The sequence below is a fragment of the Heptranchias perlo genome, chromosome 34 (assembly GCF_035084215.1).
Source record: "Heptranchias perlo isolate sHepPer1 chromosome 34, sHepPer1.hap1, whole genome shotgun sequence".
NCBI classification, from domain to species: Eukaryota; Metazoa; Chordata; class Chondrichthyes; order Hexanchiformes; family Hexanchidae; genus Heptranchias; species Heptranchias perlo.
In genome coordinates, this window is record NC_090358.1 from 12,046,288 (window position 1) to 12,069,994 (window position 23,707).

The window sequence follows — 23,707 nt, forward strand, 5'->3', positions numbered from 1 at the left end:
ATATCAGGGAAGCATGGAGTAAAAACAATGTGATTATAATGGGGGATTTTAATTTTCAGTTAAACTGGGAGAAGCATAACAGCTCAGGTAGTGAAGGCAATGAATTGCTAGAATTTATTCAGGACAGTTTTCTAGAACAATATGTTTTAGAACTGACGAGGTGCAAAAAGATAATATGAAAAAAAACTTGCGAGATACCAAAGCGAACAGAAGTTTTTATAAATCTATCAAGAGAAAAAGCGAGTGGTAATGGGGCCCTTTAAAGGCAGATGCGTGCGAGACTATAATGGATAATAAGGAAATGACAGACTTGTTAAATGAAAGCTTTGTATCTGTTTTTGCAGTGGAGGAAGAGGTATTCCAAAACTGCATTCCAAAACCTACTTTATCTCATTTTAATGCCACCCCAATACATTTTATAAAGTCATTTTTCAGTGATGGCCAATATAAAAGGATTCCAGATACACAATAGTGGCTTTGTATGGTTCAAAATATGTGGAGAAATGGCTAGTGCGGACTAAGGGTTTCTTTGAAGGGGTGAACTGAACGAGGTGTTTTTCAGGCTGCCTTTTACATCTTAATAAACTTTCTTATTCTTTTGATTTTCCTACTACACAGGCTACGTTTTCAACAAAAAAAATACAGCTATTTGAACATGGAGGGTTATTACTGACAGCAGGAAGATTGCAGCTGTTGTTTCCCCCATCATTGTTCTGTAAGAAAACTCTTGCAAAGAACTCAGATTAACGTTTATGTTCCTTTTTTGTTCTCACAGCACTGATGGTAACACAAGGGAAGTGGTTCGGAGGATCTGCTGAGCCCAGCAGTATGATGGGGCCGGAGTGTGCCAGACAATTTAGAGCTTCGTGTTGAAGGAATCGAAAGCACATGTATAATGAATGCAGATGACACGGACAGGGCAATAAATGGGTGGAGTCAGCTGTCGACATTTAGAATATAATGTGGAATGAATCATAATTCCCTGTGACTGTTTAATGTTAAAACCAGACTGATGGTGACACTTTGTCTTTGAACAGCAACAATGAACCCAAGATGTACAATATCAGCGAATATTACACCAGAGGACAATATTCATCCTACCCTTATTGCTACTTAATTTTTTTAAAAATAATTCTGTAAAATTTCACTATTCCTTAGCATCCTTTTGAAATGCTAAAAGCCGATCAGTTTATGTACTCTGTCATAATCCTTTTTGGAGTCCGTTCAGCTGCAAAATTGTGGCTCTGGGGCATGAAAAGCAATCATACTGAACTAATACCTTACAATCCATCGTCAACATTTATGTGTAATGCATAATCCAGTTAGTTCTTCAGGGGGGTTTCAGATACATTAAATTTGCAGGAGTCTGGTACACAATCACTTCATGGGAACCAGTTTGGAAACATCTGGGTGCACAAATTAAAGGAACCAGGCCTCATTTCACTGTCTCCAGATGCTGATTCTGTTTGTATTTTCAGTCTCGTGTAGCTATTACCCAAATCATTTTTTTTTTAAAAAAGAGGAAGAAAACATGTCTGCAGTGCCTGAAAACAAATTGTATGTTGGCAATGGTTTGCATGCTGACATGATATATGTAATACCCTGTCATATAAAACCAAGGACAGAGGGGAGGGGAGAAGAATCTTTTCCATCCTATCTATACCTTTAATTTTCATTCCATGTAGCCCCTTAGGCATATACCAGCCCTGATCTACATTGTTGCTTCTAGTTTCTAATGTGTCTTCCCAGTAGCATTCTGAACACATTCCCCAGACCACATATGCTGACATCAGTAATCATCCTGTACTAAACACTAGACACTATTTAAACACTGACCAGATGCCCAGCAGGCAGTACCACAACAAATAAACAGGGATCCATTCCCACACAGTCACTTCTGTGACTAATGAACAAGACAAGTTTCCCAAAACTTTACTGAATTACTGCTTCAGGCAGTTTATAGGATTTAGAACATTTTGTTCAACCGATCCCATCAAAACAGAAAGCTTACTTTATCCAGCATCATGAAGGCCAACTAACTATCTGATGCATTTGTAATTGCTAGCTGTGTGTGTAATATCTGCAATCGGTATACAAATGCTACATAAATATTGACATCAGGTAAGGCAAATATTGATATCTTTTTAATGTTGTGAAATGTCACTGCCTGAAATACATTGTTAAAGTTTTCCTCTGCCCTAATTTCCTCTCCTGAGGATATTAACTCTCTGGGATACAATTCCCCAGACTTTGGCCGCCCTCCGGTACCTCACTCAATGGCTCTTTTTCATACACGAGCCTGGACTTTAGAGGGCATCTCAGTTGAGAGCTTAGGGCATGGCAGAGCGAAGAAAATCAGGGATGCACAAGAGGCCAGAACTGGAAGAGCGCAGAGATCTCGGAGGGTTGTAGGGCTGAAGGAGGGTACAGAGATAGGGAGGGGCAAGGCCATGGAGGGATTTGAAAACGAGGATCAGAATTTAAAAATCAAGGCGTTGCCAGATTGAACGCCAATTCCTGGTCAGCGAGCACAGGGGTGATGGGTGAACGGGACTCATTGCAAGTAAGGTTACGGGCAACAGACTTTTGGATGAACTCAAGTTTAAGAAGGATGGAAGGTGGGGGGCCAGAGATGTAAAGGCCAACTGTAGCATCCCAACTGCGATCAGCTAATTCAGCACAGTCTGCAAATCCCACCCAGAAGCGTTTAACCAAAATGGTTCAGTACCACACTCTAGCTTTGCCCACTGAACCATCACAAGCTATTACACTACTTCTTGTTGAAATGGCTGCATTGTTCTTTCAATATTTGATTTGCGTTACTAATGACTATTATAGAGCCAAGTCGGCACTATCTTCTACTTACAACAATGCCACCCTCCAAACCAGTGTTTGTACATTGGTTGCAATACATTAAAGCAAATGCAATTCTTCACCATTGAGAGTTATTATTTCAGCAGAGTTCACGCAATAATTGCAACAGGATTCTCCCAGTTTCTGAAAGGCTACATTGCAGTTCCTGCAGAACATCAGATTACTTGCCCACAGCCTTGCTGCAATCAGTGTATCATTTTCAACCCTATGCATTTCTAAAAAAAATCAAAGCCGTACATTGAGCAGTCTGCCATTGTCATGGCTGTGGTTAGTTACATGTCTAGAATCCCACCCCCTGTCTACTGTGTTATTGATGTCAAACCCCTTTGTTGCTAGTTGCATTTAACTTTCACTTCTTGTAGTAATAACCTATAATTTGCTAAGTGTTGAGTGCCTTGTTAAACACTGAAGCAATCATCATGATTTTACTCAGAAAAGCAGTAAAAATGAAACCAGTCCAGCTTCTCATTTCACACGTAAAAGATACTGTGTGCTTTTCTAATTCAAACATGCAATGAATTCGCCCACTTTTCTTTTTGAATAGAGTTCGATAAGTGCCTTGTTATTTCAGGAAAGTGGGTTGGGCACTCATTAGTGATTTTTCAAAGATGCAAATCACATAAGCTTTCTACCAAGCAGATGGAGGTGTAGCAAAGGAGGAATTTCCTTAACGAAGATAATAGTTTACTTCATCAACTTAAGTTTACACACAAGCCAGACAGATCCACGGACAAGCGAACAATAAACAAAAAGACCTCAATACTTTTAATTTCCCACACTGACATTCCTGTCAATACAGCTCTACCATTTCTACATTTCTGACATTACAACAGTGACTACGCTTCAACAAGTACATCATTGGCTGTAAAGCACTTCGGGATGTCCTGAGGTCATGAAAGACGCCATATAAATGAAAGTCTCTCTTTTTCCTTTTACCACTGAAATGCTCCTGCTCGTAATCTGGTTTCTGCAGGGCACTCAGTTATGATGAGCAGGTATCTGAAATATTTAATACATTTCCTGGCATCCAGTTGGACACCGTTTTACAAAAGGCTTTGCAACTACCAATCACTTCACTTTATTGTGGAAGCCATCTTGATCCAATAGACACAAGAGTTGGGAACTCACTAAGCTTCACTGCCTCTTGATCTAGAAAAAAATTGACTAAAATCTTCACAAGGCCGGTTGTTTGCGATATTTTCAGAAGCTCTCTATTTTGATGAACAACCCTGAAAAATTATACATGTGTAACTTTAAACTAAAAGTTAGAACTTCAAGACGTTGTCCTAATTTCCGCATTCAAAAGCACACGGAGACTCTGGTTTTTTTAACGTTACGACCTGGTTCTCTCCGATTCTTTGCCATTCTGATTCTTATGGACACGGTTCTCATATTGTAACTGACTGCTCCAGTGAAGGAGCGTGGCATATTCCACAAAGTTTTGTAATTTGCATTAAATGATCTAGTTTAGATTTCAAATTTCGTTTGTGTACATTATTCATGCAAATAGCTTTTTGCATCTGTCCAAATGATACAGTTGCTGTGTCTATAGCAGCACATAGATCATACATTTACTGGGTACGTGAATCTAAATTTGCTGCGGGAACAAATCAGTATGCATGCCTCATACATTCTTCTTTATATTCAAACCTCGGTGATTTAACAGTCTCAGGCTAAAGAATCCATGTTCAATGCAAATAACCCAAACTTATACCATAACACAAGCAGATTATGAGGGGAGACAATTATAAATATCCAAGATCCCGGAGGATAAGCAGATTCGATATATATCTCTTTAGTTATGTTCAGTTTTCACATTAACATTTTTTACGTTCCCAGAAGCGCTGCTAGGCAATGAGACGAATTCCTCTGGCACGAAAGCGAACGAGGCCAGTAGAGTGGCTGCTGACTTGCATATGATTCGTAAATTAGCAAAGGAAATAATCCTTGCAATGTGCAGGTGTAAAAACAATGTTTTACATTACCATATTGAAACCTGTTTTAGCGACGCTCCAAATCAAAAATTATAAAGCTGGTCGCTGTTCCGAAAAGAGAAAAACAAAGATCAGCAGACAAACATGCACAAAGGAATAAGATAAATTATCGGCAAGTAGGGCACTAACTCGAATCAAAATTGCCAAGTGACTAAAGGTTGTTGAAAAAGAAATGTCAATCATTTCACAGCAGAGCTGCTTTGATCAAACCTGAATTTCTTTTATTTTTTCTTATCCACCAAATATTGGAAAAGGAAAAATTAATTTTACCAAACCATTGAAATATAATGAAATACAACGGAGATCTGGCTCAGTATAAATGCAGTTTCAAAGGATGTACAGTATCTGGTGCCCTCATTTGGTAGCTCCTGACCTTGCTCCATCTACTCTCCTCCAAGCATTTGCTCTTTATTTATTAAAACTGTTACTTTGCTGGAGGCAACTGCACAAATAACAAGATCAGACTGGCTTTAGTGACGAGGCAGCAGCTCACTTGCCTCACACATCAATGGCTGCAGGTTTGAATACCAGGAAGATTGCCACTCTCCAGTCTGACTTCAGAGTATATTTATGTCCAGGAGTAATGTTCTGAAAGGTGCAGAGGGGATCTGGAGTCACTTCCTGTGCTCATTGTGTGAGATGTCAATGCAAGGGAATAACACACTTTCCCAGTTTTAAGTCACAGTGCCAACAGTGGGCACTCAAAGATTACGGCGTCTGCCAGCTGAGTAAAGTGCATTCTAACTGCTCCAACAAGGCTCCTTATTCCTAATCTTGGAAGAGCAGCCCCTATTGCATCTGAGTGATTTTTTTCTACTCCCTACACCAACCTTCCTTAAGGCTTCTCTGAATAAGACTGCCAATTTCGTGCTGTATTGAGAACAGCTTTGTGCCATAGGCTACAGTCCCACAAAGCATTAAGTTTGGTTCGGGAGTATACCAAAATAATTTCACCTAGGATCCCTACAACAGCAGAAAGAATAAGCTTTCATCCCAACAGATAGAGCTGGATTTAAAAGGTGAAAGTAAACCCAAAAAGACATACAGATTTTCTTTCCTGTGACAAACTGGGTAGGGAACACCCAGTGTGTCCTGAAGCAGCTCCATTAAAAATAACAGGAACTTCAGATAGACCAGAGATCCTAACTGGACCTGCAGGATCCTCATTAACCACACGACCAGCCTGATACTTTACATACTTAGCAGTTAACACGGTTTTCCAGATTGGGCGGCTCTGGATTAGCTTCCAGACTAGTTTGACGTTGCATCCCTGTTGTTTTTGATGGACGCACACTCTCAAAATCAGTCACCTCAGACAACAGCCTAACAAAGACAGAGCCTCAACCTGGTCTCCCTGCAATTTAAAAAGAGTTAAGGGAAAATTTTCCATTCCAGTGCCCCGGCCCATGTTGGACAGTAACAGAAAGTCGCAGGCTCAGGGTGCGGAAGTTCCTGATATACATTCCTGGCACGTGCTGGGGAACCAAAGTGGAATATCTCCCCTTTTAATGCTTTTTTAAAAAAAAAGTTTTTAGCTGTGTATTTTTCAGTATTAAATGGCAGGAATACTTTAAATCAACGTCCTTCCCATGGGGATTACTCTTCTCTCTAAGTTCTCGTGTTTATCTCCTGCTTCTTTTTCCTTCTCACATTTTGTTTCTGCTGTTTCTTTTAAAGCAGCTTGTTTCCTGCCTTTTATTACTTCTGTTTTCCCATTAATGCTGTTAATTCTTCCATTTGTTTTCTCTTACAATTATTTATTTTTCTGTCTTCATTATTTACTTCTTTGCTTTCTATTCACTTCTGTCATTTGTTGACCTGGAAAAAAAGATAAAATAGAAACTATCTTTACTTTCTACACTTGTTTTTGTTTTTATTTTTCTTTCCTCTAACCTTCCAGTCATTTTCATTGATTGTTTGACTTAAATTATTTACTCAATTTTTGTTTTATTTCAGAAGCACTCTTCCATCTTGTAATTTAAAGCTGCCTCCCTTTTTCAGCCTCTGGCGATGGACTGATCATTTCACCCCAGCAGTTCTCTTTCCTGTCTCATCTTTTGACATTACTTTGTTTCTGTTCTTATTCTTCACATCCTCGTTATACACAGAATCCAATGTTACCATAGTTCCACTCTGATCACATGTAACTGCCCTGTGATGAAGTTTACCAACACTCCTAACCCAAAGAACGAAGAAACACATATAGAGCTAGGGGGTTCACTTTGATCATTAGCATCAGTAATACCTGCATGTGTTGCACATTGTGATGTAGAAGTTATTTTTTTGGAAATTGTAGCTTAATCAGAGGCATCAACACTAAACAAATCCTAGATGCAAGATTTACAGTCATGATCCATAGACCAGAGGTTTCAGTTTGTACCATAAACATGGCTAAAAGCCACAAGCTGTATCTCTCACATGGACTGCAGGGGATAGGCAAGTAGTATTAATGTATTCTTCTTTCATCTATAATGGCTTATTTGGAGCTTAGCAGGAAAGTTCAGAGGAGCAGTGACCACAGTAGTATTTATAAAATAAAGACGAGAAAGGCTCTTATAAAAAGATGAAGACAAATGTTGGAGAACTGGCGTGAGACAAAGATGCTTTTCTGTTATCCAGGAGTGCAAGAGATGCTAGAAGAGCCTCCCCAGATATGGGACCATCATTCAAGTCTTAGACAGACCTGGGCTTTATAGAGAGTTAAGAGTTCTTGTTAATGAAATGAAAGAAATAAAAAAGCTTCTAGGAGCCAGCTTTAGCAATGGAGACGTGGGAGCTCCATTTGAAGTTAGAAGAGCTGGTGAGGCTATGGATGTCAGTAGATGAAGAAAGACTAGGCCAGAAATTTTCTTGGATCTGCTCCTGTAACGTCTCCTGAAGTGCAACAGAAACCACGTTTGCGGTTGCAGAGAGGAGGCAGCTCAGAGGAAAGTTCGGGCCTGAAAGTCAAACCAAACAGTTGGACTTCCAGCAAACATGAAGAAATTGTGCAAGAAGTCTGAGTGCCCACACGGAGAAACAATGGCCAGTATGAATACTGAGAGTTCAGTATACAGAACTTCATTTCACTCAAAGTCACACTTATCTTTTAAATACCATTAAACATTCTGAAGATGTTAAGGATGCCAAATGCTAATGAATTGTTACGACATTTGTACTGGGGAGTAAAAAGTATTCCCTGCACAAAGACAAGTTTGCCGTACCCTATTCTTAATACTTCTAATCAAGAGTTTCAAGTAATCAACCCCCATCCTAATATTTCTTCCACTCATCATCTCTAATCTCCATCAGCAAGTTTCATTTGTACAATAAATTCACTTTAAACAAGCGCAGCAATAATGGAGATGGTAATGAGAAGTCAATCAGGTGTTCCAAATTGGGCTGATTAGGATTAATTTGAAGTTCTGCCCAATTGCATTACTTTAAGTGAACTTCTCCTACCAAAAGTTTCTACTCTTGGGGTCTAGTGGTGGATCTGTCCGAGTCTTGCTAGATACAGTGGGCTATTTACATTCTACCTGTCGTATTGGTGGATGTGCACCATAAAGTGGGCTGTTATCTGCTTTATCAGCATCCTTGTGATGTTACTGTATCAAAGTCTTCATGATGTTAGGTGCTGTGCAACTAATAATGCAATGGTAGATGTTCTTGGAGTTTGGGGATATTGGTCTGAGTTCCCTTGCACTCCTGTTAAGATTTTCTTCAGGCTTTGGAATTGAAATCTTACATTTGGAGAGTCTGAATTTTCGAACACTCATTCCTATCACTTTGTCTTAAACATCATGAGAGAGTCAGGTTCCTGAATGCTCTAATGAAATCCTGAAAGTTGTTACGATATTAAAACTTATGGGTTAGGAGAAACTTGACAATCTTTGGCTGCAACAATCAATTAGCTTTTGGGGGCGGGGCAGGGAAAGATGTGATTTCTGGAAGTAAGCATTACAGAGGCAGTTCATTTAAGAAGGCGTGGCCTAATCTCTCAGTCTATCAGCAATGGCCAGTTCTTATTTAGCTATGATTCAAGATGCTCCCTCCTGGAGTAAACCTTGAATGTGAATCTCGTACATACCTGCCAGGAGGCTCAAAGTGGCAAAGGGATGTAGCTAACAAATAAAAATATACCAGAGGAAGAAGATGGTCATAAACTGTTACAAGCATCCCTGCATGTTAGGGCATAACATTTCTGCCATATCATAGTTTTCACAAATTCTACATGTAGTAGGGACAACTCTTGCCATGTAGCCCTGTAATGAATGATGTGAAATGTTTTCATTTCAATTGTACAGTAAGTGAAATCTTAGTTATACAGGCAGTGTTTACTGGAACTGTGTTGTTAGTACTGTTTAATAAAGGGGCTAACACAATATGTGGAGGGCAAACGGCTATTTAATTTTTAGAAAACTAATAATCACATTAATCACAGAATATCATTAACATTTCTATGAATTGCCATTCCTAAAAATATAAAATGTCAGGCTCTAATCTTTCAGTATCGCACTCCTAAATTAAAAACATCTGCAAGATAACAACGTGCTTCATCTAGTGTGTTACGTGATTACAAGACACTTCTAGTTTTATCTTGAATATTTACAGTGAACAAAAGAGGCATTTGACTGAAAACAAAGTGGGGTTGTGAAAAGAGCTTCCACTGTGCAACACAGGTCATCTGTTTACTGTGATTAAAGATTCAGTGACATAATCCTGGCTTCACAGAACACAACTGTGTAAATACAGTTAAACTGTATCTGGTATTTCATCCAAATATCATCCTAATAAACACCAAGAGTAGAGCAGAACCTTTGCTATGGAAACTGTCCTTCCTTAATTCTGTCTAACATTCTGTATGACAACAATAAAAACGATTTTAATTGCTAAACAGGAGGTAGTGGTATGAAAGGTGATTAACAAAAAATAAAAGTGACCCTCGTTTAAGGCAAGAAATGAGATGTGGAGGTATATAATTGGTGAACACTTTGATGCAATTGCAATAACTCAGCGTGTACTGTAGCTGTAATAGCACCTGTCAGAATGTTAATGCGCATTTCAAAATGGGTTTGGTTCTCGACACCAAAAAAGACCAGCGTGATTTATTCTGGTCACCCAAAGAGATCTCCAGCCTCAAATCACACTGCATCAAGATTATGGAGTGAGATGAATGATTTTAAAAAAGGGCAAATAAGACACACGAAACAACATTTTTTAATCTCCAGCTTTCAAAGTATTAGAAGAATTAGCCATAAAGAATGAAACCGGAACCTTGTACAAATAGATAACGGGATGATTCTATTTGCCATCACCCATTTCCATCCCAGCTCCCTGGAGGGGGAAGTGGAGAAGGTGGTCGATTCCAATAAAGTCGAGCGACAGTGTAACTGTTCAGGGCGCAGTGTTTTTTTTTTAAAGCTTTTTAAAGGGAATTTGATTACATTTCTCTGCGCCCATTTTAAACAAAAAATTAACATACGGACAAACGAGGGGGGGGGGGGTAAATGTCCTAAATCTGCATTTCTGCCGGTCTAAGCTTTTGTGAGCATCGATTTCGATCACTCAGGACACAAAGTAGCAATCGGAGTGTCTGTGTGTCTGACTGAACTCTGGTTACGAGCCACAGAACCTCGATGCTGGAACACGCCTATCCGGGCTGCTCGCTGGCTGGAGTGATCTTACCCTGAAATACTGGGACATGGTCAGATTTTAACCCCGGTGTCGGAAAAGAACATACCATTTTGCTAATGAGCTGACTGGGAAATATTATTGCAGCAATATATATTAGAATAGTATATATGTGTCGCACAAAAGAAAACTAAATACGTCAATGAACAGTTTGGGTTACGAAATCCAGACCAGAATCAAACACGAAATGCAGCAACAACCCAGAGAGCGACACCCAGGCAAATACTCAACTCTCCCCCCCCCCCCCATCATCCACAAACTCACAGGCAAATACTCAACCCCCCCCCCCCAATCCCCAAACTCACAGGCAAATACTCAACCCCCCCCCCCAATCCCCAAACTCACAGGCAAATACTCAACCCCCCCCCCAATCCCCAAACTCACAGGCAAATACTCAACACCCCCCCCCCCCAATCCCCAAACTCACAGGCAAATACTCAACCCCCCCATCCACAAACTCACAGGCAAATACTCAACCCCCCCCCCAATCCCCAAACTCACAGGCAAATACTCAACCCCCCCCCCCCAATCCCCAAACTCACAGGCAAATACTCAACCCCCCCCCCCCATCCACAAACTCACAGGCAAATACTCAACCCTCCCCCCAATCCCCAAACTCACAGGCAAATACTCAACCCCCCCCCCCATCCACAAACTCACAGGCAAATACTCAACCCCCCCCCCCAATCCCCAAACTCACAGGCAAATACTCAACCCCCCCCCATCCACAAACTCACAGGCAAATACTCAACCCCCCCATCCACAAACTCACAGGCAAATACTCAACCCCCCCCCCATCCCCAAACTCACAGGCAAATACTCAACCCCCCCCATCCACAAACTCACAGGCAAATACTCAACCCCCCCCATCCACAAACTCACAGGCAAATACTCAACCCCCCCCATCCACAAACTCACAGGCAAATACTCAACCCCCCCATCCACAAACTCACAGGCAAATACTCAACCCCCCCCCCATCCCCAAACTCACAGGCAAATACTCAACCCCCCCATCCCCAAACTCACAGGCAAATACTCAACCCCCCCTCCCCAAACTCACAAGCAAATACTCAACCCCCCTCCCCAAACTCACAGGCAAATACTCAACCCCCCCCAAAAAACAGGCAAATACTCAACCCCCCCAAAAAAACAGGCAAATACTCAACCCCCCCAAAAAAACAGGCACATACTCAAACCCACCTCGAGTACACAGGCAAATACTCAAACCCACCCCCAGCACACAGGCAAATACTCAAACCCACCCCCAGCACACAGGCAAATACTCAAGCCCATCCACAAAACACAGGCAAATACTCAAGCCCATCCACAAAACACAGGCAAATACTCAAGCCCATCCACAAAACACAGGCAAATACTCAAACCCATCCACAGGCAAATACTCAAACCCATCCACAGGCAAATACTCAAACCCATCCACAGGCAAATACTCAAACCCATCCACAGGCAAATACTCAAACCCATCCACAGGCAAATACTCAAACCCATCCACAGGCAAATACTCAAACCCATCCACAGGCAAATACTCAAACCCATCCACAGGCAAATACTCAAACCCATCCACAGGCAAATACTCAAACCCATCCACAGGCAAATACTCAAACCCATCCACAGGCAAATACTCAAACCCATCCACAGGCAAATACTCAAACCCATCCACAGGCAAATACTCAAACCCATCCACAGGCAAATACTCAAACCCATCCACAGGCAAATACTCAAACCCATCCACAGGCAAATACTCAAACCCATCCACAGGCAAATACTCAAACCCATCCACAGGCAAATACTCAAACCCATCCACAGGCAAATACTCAAACCCATCCACAGGCAAATACTCAAACCCATCCACAGGCAAATACTCAAACCCATCCACAGGCAAATACTCAAACCCATCCACAGGCAAATACTCAAACCCATCCACAGGCAAATACTCAAACCCATCCACAGGCAAATACTCAAACCCATCCACAGGCAAATACTCAAACCCATCCACAAAACACAGGCAAATACTCAAACCCATCCACAAAACACAGGCAAATAGGGATGGTAAAACTTCAGGGAAAGTCAGAGCTGCTGTGACAGTTCACGGATTCGGTGCTGCTGCTGGTATCGGAGGAACACAAAAGAAAATGAAGGAAGAAACGGGACTTACTTGAGAAAGATGCTGCGGAGTGAGAGAGAGAGAGAGAGAGAGCAGCGCCCCGTCCGCCGATACAGTTGTAGCGGAGCAGGCTGGGCGGCTGCCGCTGGTCGCTCTCCGGCAGCCTGGGACTCGCGGGCCGTTGACGGGCGGCTTCTCGCTCCAATGGGATGGAGAAGGAGGGCTGATCTCCGCGGGTTGTAACGGGCAAGACTGCCTATTGGACACGGCTCTTGGGAGTAGTGTTTCCCGCCAACACCCTGAGGGAACCAAAAAAAAAAGCATAAAAGAACCACAATCAGCATGATTTGGGGGGGGAGCTATTGAGTTTCAAATCAGAGTCTTCGATCTATTTTGTGTAGCAAACCCAGCAAAAAAAATAATAAATGTTAGCCCTCATAGTAACAGGGGACAGTGAGCAGCTATTCGAACCTATTAGGACATTAACTTCCAATAAGATGGATTTACATTCACTATAGGCTTGGAAGTGAAATGATACCTTTTATAATACCGGTGTATTTCTCCACAGATGTCTTGCTAGTAAAGTCCCAGTGAATACAAGATGTATTATGCTTCAGTTTTATCAATATGAGCAATGTATCCAGGGTGGAGCCCTGATCTGGGGGAGGGGGGATTGCCCTCCCCATCCTTGACGCAATGACATTAGTTTCCCAGCCTCTTGTGAGTTGAGCCGCTGCCTCCACCCACCCAGTGTCCTGGTTCCGCCCTTCTGTCTTTTCATGCAATCGGGACCTGATAAGAACAGCACCATTTTGCCATGTTAGACTCTTCGGTACCCGATCACTCCTTCGGGCAGCTTTCAAATACATCAAAGGCGTCATTTCTTTTACAATGTCTGAACAATGGGCTTCTTTCCATTTGAATTCTGAATGCTTGACTGTGAAATCAGGTGAATGTATACAATCGTTTCTTGATTCATTGGTTCAAAATGATTAGAAAATCCTCAACCGGAGAGAAATTTCATTGTATAATATTATCTTCAGTTGGAATTATTTCTCTGATGGTCTCTATTGAAATTACTGTTTTTATTAAAAATATATTGAGTCCACTTGTTTGACTCATCACTCTCTTCCCCTCCTCAAGACATGACACAGTTTGCTTGTTTGAGAGAGCAAACAGACGACCAGTTCCTTACCCTCTACCAATACTGTTTACGAACCAATTACACGAACTGTATAGGCAGTCCTACCTTCAGATTGTCTCTGCCCCAGTACTAGGGAAGTGCCAGGCCTCCACTGTGTGTGGTCAGGAACCTGCTATGAGGGAACACAGACAAAAGCTCATGTTCTACCTAGTGCCCATTGTGCTGTCCGGCCAATGCCACCTGCAAGCAGCTTTTACAATTGCTTTCAAAGAAATTTAAGAGGCACTAAGACTCAATTTTCCAGACCTGGAATCAGTGAGCCATCTGTTCCAACGGAAGGTGTCCTCAATTTTCAAAATAAGATCGCAAGGTCGATAAATTGTATCGCAGAGTGCTCATTTTTCACACAAAAACGGTCGCGGAAGGATTGGATATGGCCTGTGGCTTGTGAGCGACCATTCCACGCCGGGTATATGCCGTGTGCCATATTGGTTAGGACGCCCTGTAGTCGTCCAGGCCACCACCTGAAACAGGCGTTAGGCCCATGGCTATGCAAATCGGAGGTCTAATGCTTATATCGGGCCCCTTTCCGATATTGGATCACGACTGATCACAGCATGTGCCGTGTATGCTGCAGTTAGTTTTCTCAGCCAAACCAGCGGTTTTTAAAGGGACTGTGGGAGACTGCCACAGATAAAGGTAAATAAAACATATTTTTGCTTGCCTGATGTGGAGGCAGAAGGATCAGGAGTGCTCCTCCTGGCTCCACATTAAAACTGCCGGCCACCACTCACCCCCTCCCACTGGAGAAGGTGCAAAAAAGATTTAATAGGATGATACCGGAACTGAGAGGTTAAGAACATAAGAAATAGGAGCAGGAGTAGGCCACACAGCCCCTTGAGCCTGCTCCACCATTCAATCAGATCATGGCTGATCTTCGACCTCAACTCCACTTTCCTGCTCAATCCCCATATCCCTTGATTACCCTAGAGAACAAAAATCTATTGATCTCAGCCTTGAATATATTCATCAACTCAGCATCCACAGCCCTCTGGGGTAGAGAAGTCCAAAGTTTCACAACCCTCTGAGTGAAGAAATTTCTCCTCATCTCAGTCCTAAATGGCCGACCCCTTATCCTGAGACTATGCCTCCTAGTTCTAAACTCTCCAGCCAGGGGCAACAGTCTCATAGCATCTACCCTGTCAAGCTCTCTCAGAATCTCATATGTTTCAATGAGATCACCTCTCATTCTTCTAAACTCAAGAAAGTATAGACCCATTCTACTCAACCTCTCCTCATAGGACAACCCTCTCATCCCAGGAATCAATCTAGTGAACCTTTGTTGCACCGCCTCTAAGGCAAGTATATCCTTCCTTAGATAAGGAGACCAAAACTGTATGCAGTCCTCTAGGTGAGGTCTTGCTAAAGCCCTGTACAGTTGTAGTAAGACTTCCTTACTCTTGTATTCCAACCCCCTTGCAATAAAGGCAAACATGCCATTTGCCTTCCTAATTGCTTGCTGTACCTGAATGCTAACTTTTTGTGTTTCTTGTACGAGGACACCCAAGCCTCTTTGAACACCAACATTTAATGGTTTCTCACCATTTAAAAAAATTCAGTTTTTCTATTCTTCCTACCAAAGTGAATAACCTCACATTTCCCCACAATATACTCCATCTGCCACCTTCTTGCCCACTCACTTAACCTGTCTATATACCTTCGCAAACTCTTTGTGTCCTCCTCACAACTTACTTTCCCACCTAGCTTTGTATCGTCAGCAAACTTGAATACATTGCACTCAGTCCCTTCATCTAAGTCATTAATATAGATTGTAAATAGCTGAGGCCCATCAAGATACCCATCAAGATAAATTGAACAGCCCTGGGCTCATTTCTCTAGAAAAGAGGAGACTGAGGGGTGACCTGATAGAGATCTTTAAGATTATGAAAGGGTCTGATAGGGCGGACTTGGAGAAGATGTTTCCACTCGTGGGGGAGACCAGAACTAGGGGCCATAAATATAAGATAGTCACTAATAAATCCAATAAGGGATTCAGGAGAAACTTCTTTACCCAGAGAGTGGTTAGAATGTGGAACTCGCTACCACAAGGAGTAGTTGAGGCGACTAGCATAGATGCATTTAAGGGAAAGCTAGATAAACACATGAGGGTGAAAGGAATAGAAGGATATGCTGATAGGGTTTGATGAAGTAGGGAGGGAAGAGACTTGTGTGGAGCATAAATGCCGGCATGGATCTTTTGGGCCGAATGGCATGTTTCTGTGCTGTACATTGTATTTAATTCAATGTAATCTCCCCATCCCCTTCTGGACTCACGGTAGGTTTGGTGCCGGTATCTCCGCCAACTGACTTTCATCTTATTCTTGTTTGGTGCATTGCCTCTTGGGGCGTGACTGATAATGGAAGAGGTCCAATTTCGCATAGTCCTCTTGCTCATAGGTTTCAGCACGGCGGGTTCACGGCCACCTCTGGTTTCGCGCCTGATGTAGAGCATGAACCAATTTCTAGACCCAAAGGTCCGATATTTAAATGAGCTATTCACAAATTTCTAAGAAGTAAAGTGGATCCAAAAGTCTTGTTTTGAAAGCATTAGGTTTTGAGATTTTGTTGGGGTTTTTTTATTCAATTTTCTTAATCACCAAAACACACCTCAGAGCTTAAGCCATGATCTCATACCTGTTCACTTTTGGAGTTGGCAAAAGGTGGAAACCCGATTTCTAAACATAGCGTTCATCTTTAGTTTGACTGTTTGCATCTGAAGAGTGACAGAAATCACCTTCCACTCCATAGCTCCCAGAGAATTCACCACATCATTTTAGTCATTTACAGGGTTACCAGTTTCAATGAGCATCAGCTAACCATTACAGCACCTCACAGCATCAGTCAGGGTTTACCTAATAATGCTGAACTGGCTGCAGCAAGGCCACTTTCTGTCCTCATAACTTTTGATATTCTAGCTGGCAACCATTATGCCTTTGTCTAGTCTGGGTATCTAGAAGCAGATGTAGTTTGCTGACTCCATTAAATGTTGATCTCCAATGTAGCTCTCCTCGGAGATTTGAAACATAGGACATTCTGGGTAGAAGTACTGAAGCAGCACAGTTAACTCGCAAAACGCTTGTGGCTCTAGACCTTGAGAGATGCAATCCACATTGTCCAAGAACACTATCTCCTAGAATGTCCTTGGTGCGAAATTGAGAACAGAAACCAGCAAGTGTACTGAGTTCTCTGATCTAAGCTGTGGAACACCTCAAAGTGGGCAACAATTTGAGTTTGTGAGAGTCACTGGATAACAGTCAAGAGTGGGAACTCGAAATGATTTTTCCGCCCACTGATACTGGGACTCTGAGGCCCATTTGGGGTAATTTTGACTTAATGCGATAGTGTAAAACGAGCGATAATGAATCGGCAGCTCATTTTACATTTCTCCTGATTTTTATTTCCATTGACTTCAATGGAGAGATGTAAAACAGGCTGCTATCACCCATTTTACACTATTGCACAAAGTCAAACTTACCCCCGTTGTCATGCTTTGACATTGACCTGTATGAGATTACTTAAGTCAGCACAAAGCAAGTATCATACAAAAACTTTTTGGACTGTATAGCTGAGTAGCACACCACAAAGTACAGTAAAACCAGAAAATGCTGGAAACACTCAGCAAGTCAGGCAGCATCTGTAAAGAAAGGAAAACCATTGACGTCACAGGCATAGCCCTCCATCAGAACTCCACGGAGTATATTTGCCCACTGAGACATCAAGGGAACACAAGAATTTTTAGAAACTGGCAAGTAATTATTTAGAATAGTGATATACATATGTGGTTATAGTGTTCAGATGAATACTCAAGGATATTGTGTAGGACCTTACCTTAGAGAACCTCTTTAAAATGGTGATTTGACAGCGACTTCAGAAAATAAATTTAAATGCTCACAAATTTGAATTAAACCCTTATATTATTTAGAAATATATATACTAGCTACAGAGCTTATCAATCAGCTGCAGTTTTTAAAAAAAAAATCAATAAATGTGCAGTAAAGATGTCCTAATAATTAATACTCGTGAAGATTATTACACACAAGGGACATGCAGCAGAGTGATAGTTGCCATTGTCAACATTAGTGACTGCTGGCAAAAAAACTGACAAAAAAGGATAAAACCATCCGCACAAAATTAAAACCATATATATTACGTGGCACCCTTTTCTTCCTGTCCTTTCTTTAATAGCTCTGAGTAGAATCAGTTACAAGATTTACTATAAGTAATTTCAGTCTTTCCACATAAATTGTAGCAACTCCTTTATTATGTCTTTCACAGTAGCTTACACCAGTACACAATGTAGCACATGCTATACACTACAAGTGAAGAGGCAGGTCCAGCAGGAAATGGCAATACCAAAGTAACAGTAATTCATTCACCCCTTAAAACCATTATGCTCTACAACGTTCCACTTGCATTTCCAGAGCTAAAAGAGAGTACTGCATGTAATACTTAATCTCTCTAATAAAAATCATAATCTTAATAACACAAAGCATAAACAGATGGACGGACTCTAGTATCAGAGAGTGCTACATTGTTGGAAGCATTGTCCTTTGAATGAGACGTTAAACCTAAGGCTCCATCTGCCTGTACCGATGGTTCAGGTGGGGGTTAAAGATCTCATGGCACTATTTGAAGATGAACAGGAGGTTCTGCTGATGTCCTGGCCAACTTCCTTCCCCCAATCAATACTGCCAAAAATACATTGACTGGTCACCCATCTCATTGCTGTTTGTGGGAATTTGCAGTGTGCCAATTGGCTACCACATTGTCCATACAACAACAGTGACTGCACTTCAAAAAGTAATTATATGTAAAGTGCTTTGACATGAGTTCTTTATAAATGCAAGTCTCTTTGTTTCCTTCCTTCCTTCCTGCCCCCCACCCTCCCTCCCATCATAATTAGAATTCTGTGTTCCACTCACTCTCAGCTATCCATTATTCTGTGTTTACCCAAGGTAGCCCATGAAGTGTCATGTACACTTATACTGAGAAACAAAGTAGTGGGAGAATTATTTAGGATGGTATTGGACAAGACATAAGGATGATTTGATTAACTCCTTTAAAAAAATGATCTGGATGAGTATCTGTTGAAGAATGAAATGGAAGTTTAAGAATAATTATAGACAATGATCAGGAAGGCTATGATCGCCTGCTTGGACCATAGGAATGTCACAATGGGGTGAATAATGAGCATTGCAACATTAGATTGATATCCTGGAGCTTTCAGTCCATTCAGGGGTCAAGAAGAAATTTCAGAGAGTTTTACCCTGTTGGAGGTTTTAACTGGGGTTACTTACCTCTCTCAGGAGATTAAATAAGATTGGGAAAATTCTTATGGTGTAAGTTATACATGGTCTATTAGGAGTATGTTTGATGGGCCACGTGGCCTTTTGTCATTGCATAACTATTTCTCATGGATTGGGGTGATAGTTAGAATTATCTATCATGTTTGTATTATGCATAAGGTTATTAGAAACTGCTTCACCCCCAATGGCTCAGTCAGTTTATCCAGACAGTAGCTGAGTCATATAGGCCAGGAAGGTCCCAGGTTTGATCCTCAGTCTCTGCTGAATTAGCTGACCTGACAGTATGAACACTACAATTGGTCTCAGTACTCAGGTTAGGGATGGGAAAATGAGGCAGAGTTCCTGCTTCTGATTGCTATTGATGATTACTGCTGGAAGTGCAAATGTGTGGTCATTAGTTGGGTCAGGGCAAGGATTGGACTAGGTGGTGATGCATATTGTGGTTGAATAACCTACACGTACTCACTGTCAAGGATCACACATAAGGAATGAACACTTGCGTGAGGAACCATACCCCAGCAAGCAGCCTTTACATGAGGGATGAGAAAAGCTCGGTGAGGAAAAAAAAATGTACATATTCCAGCATACATAATATATACTTTTTAATTAAATCAGTAAATATTAGTGCTGGGAAATGGAACACTTTCCCATTTCAGGCACCTATTGTCCACATTAGTTATTGCCAGATTCTGCATAATATAGTTAGGTCCCTCTACTCTGCCAGATTCTGCATAATATAGTTAGGTCCCTCTACTCTGCCAGATTCTGCATAATATAGTTAGGTCCCTCAACCCCAACCTCCTACTGCACCAGTGTGACATTTTCCATTTCCCACACCAGTCGTCCTGTGGCCTCTCTAAGTGAGATTACCAGTTTAGTTGCAATTCTGAGTGTAATAAGGGCGTTTTGTGCTGTGGGCCTATGCTCATTAAGAATGAATTGAGGTTGTCCAAATTCATTTCACATGGGAGCCTGTAAGATATGTGCATTCTCATATTTTGCAGGTACGGTATTTGTATTATACTTATTTAAAAATAGACAACAATGATGGTTTTCCAGACTGCTACAGTGGAGACTAATAGCATAAAAAGGATTGGAAATGAAACAAACACATTTATCGATGATTGACTTTTAAGATTTCATTTAAATTACATTGTATAGTGATGCAGATTTGCATTTGTGCTGATAAAGAATGTTGGTAAAATAAAAAATGTAGAACTGTGGTGGTACAGACTTAATTCCTGTTTAATTTCTTTTATTTGGAAGAGGCCAGATGAGAAAGGGTGATTCAGAGTCAAGTTCTGTGCCTATTATGCTCAACATTAGAGATAAATTAGTCCATTTGGGATTAAGACTTAGTCCAAGGAAACCAGCCAAAACCCATCAAACTAAAGATCAACCTGCTTTTAAATCCTCCCATCTTTACGACTATCATTAAACCATTTCAAATGCCCCTAAAACATTTATCAGGACTGCTAAATCTAAATGCAACAGATGGAGGTATCTAATCCCAGCCTACAAACTGCAGTATCACCCCCCACCCCACAAACAGCAGCTCTCCTACTCTTCATCAATGGTTCCTCTTTACTATTAGCATAATATGTATCCTTTTTTAAATTCATTCTTACGATGCCACGTGATGCTGACAAGGTTGTTATTTATTGCCCGTCCCCAGTTGCCCCGAGATGGTGGTGTTGGACCTGCTCTTTGAACTGCTGAGTGGTTTGATACAACTGAGTGGCTTGCTATGTTAATTGCCCTCAGAAATGGCAATCAACCACTTTGGTGTGGGACTGGAGTCACACATAGGCCAGCCTGGATAATGGTAGCAGGTTTCCTCCCATAAAGGATATTAGTGAACCAGTTGGGTTTACATAGTGCCATTCACAACCTCAGGACGTCCCAAAGCACTTTACAGCCAATGAAGTACTTTTGACAATCCAACAGCTTCATGGTCCCTTTTACTGATATCAGCTTTTAATTTCAAGATTTCAAAAAAACTGAATTGAAATTCTCAAACTGCTTTGCTGGGATTTGAACTCACATTCTCTGGATTAATTAGTCCAGGCCACTGGATTACTCATCCAGTAACATAATCACTATGCTCCCATATTCATGTCTTTATTTACTTCTCAGGTTTTCAACTGACTAAAGGTTAAGATAGCTGACTCAGGCTGATTTTCCTGGTTGCAGCACTCCAGGATATTAATTGTACAGATCGTTCCATTTTGCTAGTGACTAATTCTTTCCACCTGGGAGTTGGGAGTTTCCTCTTCCTGACAATGCATGAGCAGCTAACTAATCATAGGCTTCTCCAGCATGCTACCCCAGCATCCATACACCAACATCTCTCCTCCCTGATCTGAAACATTGGGTTTTATAACCCCTTTACTTCTTTACTTAATCAGGGACACCTGTGATGACTTATTGGGAGCCCAGCTGTCTGCCACCATCCACTCCCCATGCTCCTAGTGCCCTAAAATAATGGGAGTAGATGTACACTTCATCACAGGTTCTATCATGCATTACATCCCCCCAAGTACTTGTGTGGAATCAGGATATGAAGATTGTGGCTGGGAAGACATTCCTAAGTGGGTGGAAGATTTTGCTGGTTAACATTACCTAATTTGAAGGAGGACATTACACTGTGAGATGGGATATACTAGCCAAGGGGTTCCCAAACAGTTTTATATGTCTAATGTGTCACATTGTCTTCCTCCTCTTGGCGAGGTCACTATATTTCTTCCTGCATTGCATTCATGCACAGTGGACTGTGCTGCCACACTTTATGGCCTCAGCCACCTCTTGCCATTCTCTGCGTGCCACAGTCTTAAAGACCTTCCTTCCATGGTGGGTAAACAAGGCAACTCTCCATTGTTTGACTTCCTGCAGCAGTTGCTCAATCATCTCATTGTCACAGCAAGGTGCCCTCCTGTTTTACATGGTTAAGTTTTATCCAATAATTTAAATCAGCGACTGGATACTCATCTTGGCACTCTGAACTTTCATCTGGCAGAAAAAAACCTTCTCGGATTCTTACAAAGATTCTTGTAATGAAGTCGTGGGCTTTCCAAATGGCATACTTTACTCTCTCCGCACTGTTTCATCCACAGGCTTTCCCATAGAAACAAGAAGCTGCCTTTCCTTTAAGCTGCTACAGGCCTACAAGAATAGGTCAGGGGCTGGGCATTCTGCAGCGAGTGACTCACCTCCTGACTCCCCAAAGCCTTCCCACCATCTACAAGGCACAAGTCAGGAGTGTGATGGAATACTCTCCACTTGCCTGGATGAGTGCAGCTCCAACAACACTCAAGAAGCTCGATGCCATCCAGGACAAAGCAGCCCGCTTGATTGGCACCCCATCCAGCACCCTGAACATTCACTCCCTTCACCATCGGCGCACTGTGGCTGCAGTGTGTACCATCCACAGGATGCACTGCAGCAACTCACCAAGGCTTCTTCGACAGCACCTCCCAAACCCACGACCTCTACCACCTAGAAGGACAAGGGCAGCAGGCACATGGGAACAACACCACCTGCACGTTCCCCTCCAAGTCACACACCATCCCGACTTGGAAATATATCGCCGTTCCTTCATCGTCGCTGGGTCAAAATCCTGGAACTCCCTACCTAACAGCACTGTGGGAGAACCTTCACCACACGGACTGCAGCGGTTCAAGATGGCAGCTCACCACCACCTTCTCAAGGGCAATTAGGGATGGGCAATAAATGCTGGCCTCGCCAGCGATGCCCACATCCCATGAACGAATTTTTTAAAAGTTCCCCAGCCTCCTGTGCCTATGCGCCTGTGCCCAATCACAGCGCATAGTGCCCAACCACATAATGTCTCCAATATTTATATGTGCCCTGATAGGAAATTGGGGCATTAAGCTTAGACTTTGGGCACTGCCTACAAGTTGTATGCTTCCCAGCATGGGCTCCAGCAAAATTGGCCTTTCTGAATTCTGAAATTGATGTTGCAAGCTCTCATATCAATATCACTTGCCTTGCTGTATGAGTTAGATTTCCCCCAGATCAGGACTCTCAATTTCTTTAATGCTCCAGATTTTATATTTTGCCCTAACAGATCTCTTTGATTATTAACTTTTTACAACTATTTATGTGTCACTAACTTAATCTCACAAGGCACATGAAATTATGCAAGATTTTGGTATAAAATGCTGAAATCGCAAAGGGGTCAGAGGTCAGAATATTGATTTCAAGAGCAATTCTGCCTCATTCCAGTCCAACCAATGAAGTTTGGGCGAGAGGAGCAGTTAGGTCTGCTAGTTCCACTCAGGCCTACTTGACAATGAGCCTCGCTTCGTCAAGGGAATTGGGTCAGACTGTAACAAGACCTATTTCTGAATGTTTAGTATTAAAATCACTTCAGTAGCATCTCTACGCTGTGTTCCTTTCAGCATGAAATGATCTTATTAGAATCAATTATATTGGGACTGGATTTGTATTTTACAAAGAGATGTTTGTAAAGCTTTGGTGACTTTGATTGAAAACAGGCCTGCCAACCTAAGCA

The 23,707-nt window shown here is 41.8% G+C and overlaps 1 protein-coding gene across 2 annotated transcripts in view; it reads right to left on the reverse strand.

The window, feature by feature from the left end:
* sema6d (semaphorin 6D) overlaps positions 1–12,860 on the reverse strand; it is a 189,355-nt gene extending 176,495 nt beyond the window's left edge. For both annotated transcript variants that reach the window (XM_067971432.1, XM_067971433.1), the window contains exon 1: positions 12,715–12,860. The gene's annotated coding sequence lies outside the window, so the exon portion shown is untranslated. The remainder of the gene's footprint in view (positions 1–12,714) is intronic.
* Positions 12,861–23,707: the final 10,847 nt, after the last annotated feature.